This window comes from Musa acuminata, chromosome BXJ1-4 (genome assembly GCF_036884655.1).
Source record: "Musa acuminata AAA Group cultivar baxijiao chromosome BXJ1-4, Cavendish_Baxijiao_AAA, whole genome shotgun sequence".
In the NCBI taxonomy this organism is placed as follows: domain Eukaryota; kingdom Viridiplantae; phylum Streptophyta; class Magnoliopsida; order Zingiberales; family Musaceae; genus Musa; species Musa acuminata.
This window is the reverse complement of record NC_088330.1, coordinates 21,983,124-21,988,548: the sequence shown is the minus strand read 5'-3', so window position 1 is coordinate 21,988,548 and position 5,425 is coordinate 21,983,124. Positions and strand designations below refer to the sequence as shown.

Below are 5,425 nucleotides of genomic sequence, written 5' to 3'. Positions count from 1 at the left end.
TGTTTTTTCGTACGATCATCATATTTCAGTTTGCATTTACGTTTTGATTTCAATCATAACTGCAAACTGCCTTTATATCCTTGCTTAAACTGCATCTCGCCTTATCAAGTGATTTACGAATCAGCATTTAGACGTAAATCAGCTTCTTCGTACGAACGTCGTATTTCAGTTTGTGCTTATATTCTGGCTTTCATCATAACTACAAACTGCCTTCATAGATTGATTTTAACGTCATCTCGCTTGATCTTAAGTTGAAGTAATCTTAGGATCGACTTTCACACCGAAATCGTTTTTATCGTTTGAACGTGTTTTATCGTTGAAAGATTTCCGCTGCACTAATTCACGCCCCCCCCCCCCCCTCTTAGTGCTCTTGATCCTAACACGGTACACAAGCTCTACGAAGCATCCTCGAGACGTGCTTCATGGTCGGCGATCCGTTGGCTGATACGTCGGTGCACTCCAAGGCGACGGCGGTGACCTGCTTGATTTGCTCGAAAGAAGCCGCAGTGAGCTTCTTCATCTTCTCATCCACCACCTTGATCTGTGCAGGACACTGCAGCCTCACCCAATCTATGAACCCTGTTTCTGATAGAACCCTTGCAGATTCTAGACTTGGGGTTGATCTCTTTAGGGGATCGGCCTCCTTGGAACTCTATAGGGGTTCCTCCCTCCAAGTTGCTGCTCAAAGACTGCAGAAAAGATTCATCTATTGCTTATCAAAAGAGGAGGAATACATGGCTATTTATAGGGTTTCTAAACCCTAACTCCTAATAGGACTCCTATTCAAGACTCCTACTTCTAACTAACTCCTAATAAGACTTCTACTCAAGACTCCTATTCCTTTACAACTCCTAATTCTTCTTTAAGAAACAACCTCCTAACCCTAGCCGGCCTCTTCACCTCTTTAATAGGGTCGTCTTAGGTAGGTTTTACATGAATGTCCTTCTCAATTAGGACTCTCCTAGCTAGAGTCCTAACAGACCCGCCCTCTTCAAATCAGCCTTGTCCTCGAGGCTGACAATTCATGAATTTTGGGAATTTGATCTTCAAGTCCTCATAGTTGTCCCAAGTGGCATCTTTTGTTAGTAGGTTCACCCACTATATTAGCACTTTAGTAGTGGGTCGTCGTCGTTGAGTCACGATCCATCGATCAATAATGTCACTTGGCTGGGTCTGGAGTTCTCCTTGGATAGTCATATTTGGTGGGTGGCTTTGGGCTGTCTCCAAGCACCTATTTACAACTTCTGTCTGGCCATCGATTTGTGGGTGATATGCCATACTCCTTTTCAATTTAGTACCCTTATAGTATAATTCGTTTGAGTCCCAATTGTAATGAGCCACGGAGCTTGGTGCTTCCTCCAATTTTTTTTTTATCTTGCTAGTCTCCGAATCTTCCTGCCATTCCATCTTAATATCCTCAAGGAAGTCGCTGGATGGAAGTAAAACGACCGAAAATTCAGCTTGCTCAGGTAGCTGCGAAAACGCATCTGCAACAACATTCTCTTTCCACTTTTTGTAAGTTATTTCATAATCAAATCTAAGAAGTTTTGTTACCCATTTTTACTGCTTGGGGGAAGATATCTTCTGCTCTAAGAGATATTTTAGGCTTTTATGGTCGGTCTTGATTTGAAAGTATCGCTTGATCAAGTACGATCTCCACCTCGTTGCTGCGTGCACAATGGCGAGCATCTCCTTATCATATGTTAACATGTTTTGATAGGGGGGAGACAATGTCTTGCTAATGTATGTGAGTGGTCGACCATCTTGCATGAGAACGTCTCCCATTCTGTCTCCAGATGCATCGGCCTTAATGATGAAGGGTCGGTTGAAATCTGGTAGCGCTAGCACCGGCGTCGTCGGTATGGCTGCCTTAAGTTTGTCGAAGGCAGTGGAGGCTCTGTCCGACCATTGGGAGACATCTTTTTCCAGTAAGGAAGTAAGTGGTGCACTGATCTTTCCATAGTTTTTCATGAACTTACGGTAGTAACCTGTTAAACCCAAAAAGCTATGTAGCAATTTTATGTTCCTCGGGGTAGGCCAGTTTTGCATTGCTTCAATTTTGAAGGGGTCCACCGTCACACCTTCCTCTGATATTATATGCCCAAGATATTTCACCTTTTGTTGAAGAAAGTAAAAATTTGTAGTGGCCGTTGTGTGTTCGAAAGGCGGTTTTCGGTATGACTTCTTCATACACTCGTATTTGATAATACCCGGATCGAAGGTCCAGCTTTGTAAAGATTTATGCTTCCTTTCATCTAGCAATTCATCTACTACTGGAATAGGGCATTTATCCTTGATGGTTATGCCATTGAGAGCTCGGTAATCAACGCATATTCGCCATGTTCCGTCCTTCTTGCATACAAGTAGCACCGGTAAAGAGTAGAGGTTGCAACTTGGCCGAAGAACTCCTGTTTCAAGCATCTCTTTTACAATTCTTTCTATTTCATCCTTCTGGAGATGTGGATACCGATATGGCTGAGTATTTGTTGGAGATTTGACTTAAAAAATCATTATACAATGATCATGCCGACGAGTAAGAGGTAGGTTATGCGGCTCATCAAATATATATAAAAATTCAGCAAGCAAAGGAAATAGGTTTGGATCTTCAAATTCTATTAGCTCTCCTTTAATTTGCTGCTCAAGTTGTACCAAAAAGCCCCTGTATGCTTTATGCAAAACCTTCTCCATTTGTTGTGTGCAAATCATCGTTATGTCGCCCTCACGTTTCCCGTGCAGTATCACCTGTTTCTCCTTACTGTAAAATTTTATAATTAGTTGCATAAAATTCCAAGAAATATCACCTAATGTCATCAACCAATTAATTCTGAGTATGGCCTCAGGATCATCAAGAGGGAGGAGGAAGAAATCTGTAATTATCTCTTGGTCCTGCAGCAACAGTTTCACCTGCGGGCACCTATGATCACACTTCAAAATCCGTCCGTTGGCGACCTTAACAACAAACCTGTTGCAATTCTCAATAGGTAAGTTCATATGGACAGCAACCTTACTGTTTAGAAAGTTATTAGTGCTGTCCGTGTCGATGAGAATAGTGATCGGTTGTTGTTTGAGAAGGCCTCCAACTTTCATCGTTTGCGGGTTTGAGTAGCCAGCTAGTGTATGTACCGTAACTTCGGTCGGTTGTGGCTCTTCTTCTGTATCTTCTTCTTCATGTTCAAGGCTCTCTTCTGGATGTTCAATGACCTCTTCTTCTATCGGTTCAATCATAAGAAATCCCCCTTTACTACAGCGATGCTCACGGCTCCACGGCTTGTCACAATGCCAACATAACCCCTTCACATATCGCTCCCGAAGCTCTTCTCTTGTTAACTTCTTTGGTGTAGGGACTTGGTCGACAGTAGGAGGGGCTGAGGGCTTCAATATTATTGGTTGAGGAGCGACCCTAGTCCTCCGAGCTTCATGGTTCAATTGCTCCTCTTGATGTCGTGCGAAAGAGATGGCTGCCATAAGCGTATACGGTTGTCGCGCTTTAACTTCTCCTCGGATCTCCGGCTTCAAGCCCTCAATGAAGGTCCTCAATAGCTATTTTTGAGACCAATCATGAGTTTGATTATATAACATTTCAAACCTGGTTTGGTACTCCTGAATGGTAGAGGTTTGTCAGATCTTTGCTAGTTGTCCGTCAATATTCTCGTAATCGGTTGGTCTGAAGCGGATCAGTAGTCCTTCTTTGAATTGTCGCCATGAAAGGACTCCATAAGTATGTTCAAACCAGTCAAACCACTGTATAGCATCCCCTTCAAGATCTAATTGTCGCCATGAAAGGACTCCATAAGTATATTCTCGTAAAATACTATTTTTCATAGATTACTGAAAAGAAGTAGTTACATCCCTATTTATAGAGTTCCACCCAGAGTTCATCAGGACTTGAATTCTAATAATAAATAAATATTAAATAAACCTCTACTTGACTCTAACTGAACCAAACCGACTCAATAAACAACTGGACCAAACAGACTCAATAAATATTATACAAAAGCTTAGAAAAAGGGTCCTAACAGCTTACTCGTGGATTCGAAATCGACCTTGAACTTGCAGATCGAAGGCCCGATGTCTTCCCTCAGCAATACGCTTCTGGTCCTCAGGTCGTACCCAACGCGAGGCCAGTGTTCGTCGAGGTAGCAGATGCCGTCCATGACCCCCATCATCACCTTCAGCCTTTGCTTCCATGGCGGAGCCACCACCAACCACTCCTCCACGCTCCGGACATGGACGCCTTCCGTCACTACAGCTTGCATATCCCTCCGATCGCACCACCCGATCACCTTGGCTACGTTCTTGTGCCTCAGTTGCGCAAGAATCCTGCACTCTTCGCCGAACGTTGGCTACGAAAAGCCTTTCCTCTCTGCACATGAACCTCGATTTCTGCTCCATCTCTTAGTCTTACTATGTACACGTCTTCCCCGTCCGCCTTCCTCACCAGAGTCTCCGAGAACCCATTGGTTGCTTTCAGTAGCATTGCCGTCGTGAACTTGTCTCTCCTCTAACGCAGTAGCAGCCGGCCGATTAAGCCAACCACCGACAGGACTGAGACCAAGACTCCTACCAGCAACAAGATGGTCGCCGTGATCTCGGAACTATGGCGGTGATCCCCCGGCAGGAGTCCCGAATGAATGAAGCTTGACGAGTCGAACCTCCTGAAGAGTTCGACTCCTTCTCTGTTGCACCCGGAGAATTGATTGTAAGACAGGTTCAAGAAGGAGAGGTTCGCAAGGCTCGCGAGGCCCACCAAAGGAACGTCCCCAACAAGCAGGTTGTGGCTCAGATCGAGGGACTGGATCTGGGAGCACCGGAGCACATCCGACGGGAACGCGACATGGAGGGAGTTGTTGGGGAGGTCGATGGTCCGTATCGAGGAGGGGCAGTAGGACCAGAGGAAGGCGAAGGAGAGGTACAGAGGTGCGACGCGGGGGCGCGACCGGAGGTCGATCTTGGCGAAGGAGAAGTTGCAGTCCGGATTGCTGGACTCAGCGCAGAGATGGCGAGCGACGACGGTGGACTTGTAGATGCCGGCGAGGTCAGTGGTCACAGCGTTGCATTAGCGGAGAGACGGGTCTCGGGCGCAGTTGGAGACGAGTGCAGTGAATTCCGGCGGCGGGGGCCTGTTCAGTTCTTCGATCAGAGTGGAAGGTAGAGTTGCGGTGATGACGGCGAGGGAGAGGAGGAAGAAGAAGGCTATCAGCGTTGATGAAGTCTCTGCCATTTGAATGGCTGAGAGAGAGAGAGAGAGAGAGAGAGAGAGAGAGAGAGAGAGAGAGAGAGAGAGAAAGAAGGAGGGAGTTTATATGGTTTGAATGATGAAGACATGCATACAGTCATTTGGATTACAACTGTATATATATATATATATATATATATATATATACATATATATAACGTGTTTACTACATTACTCAGATGCATACAT

The 5,425-nt window shown here is 45.1% G+C and overlaps 1 pseudogene; it reads right to left on the bottom strand.

The window, feature by feature from the left end:
* Nucleotides 1–376: 376 nt before the first annotated feature.
* LOC135672104 (phytosulfokine receptor 1-like) lies at nt 377–5,221 on the bottom strand (annotated as a pseudogene).
* Nucleotides 5,222–5,425: the final 204 nt, after the last annotated feature.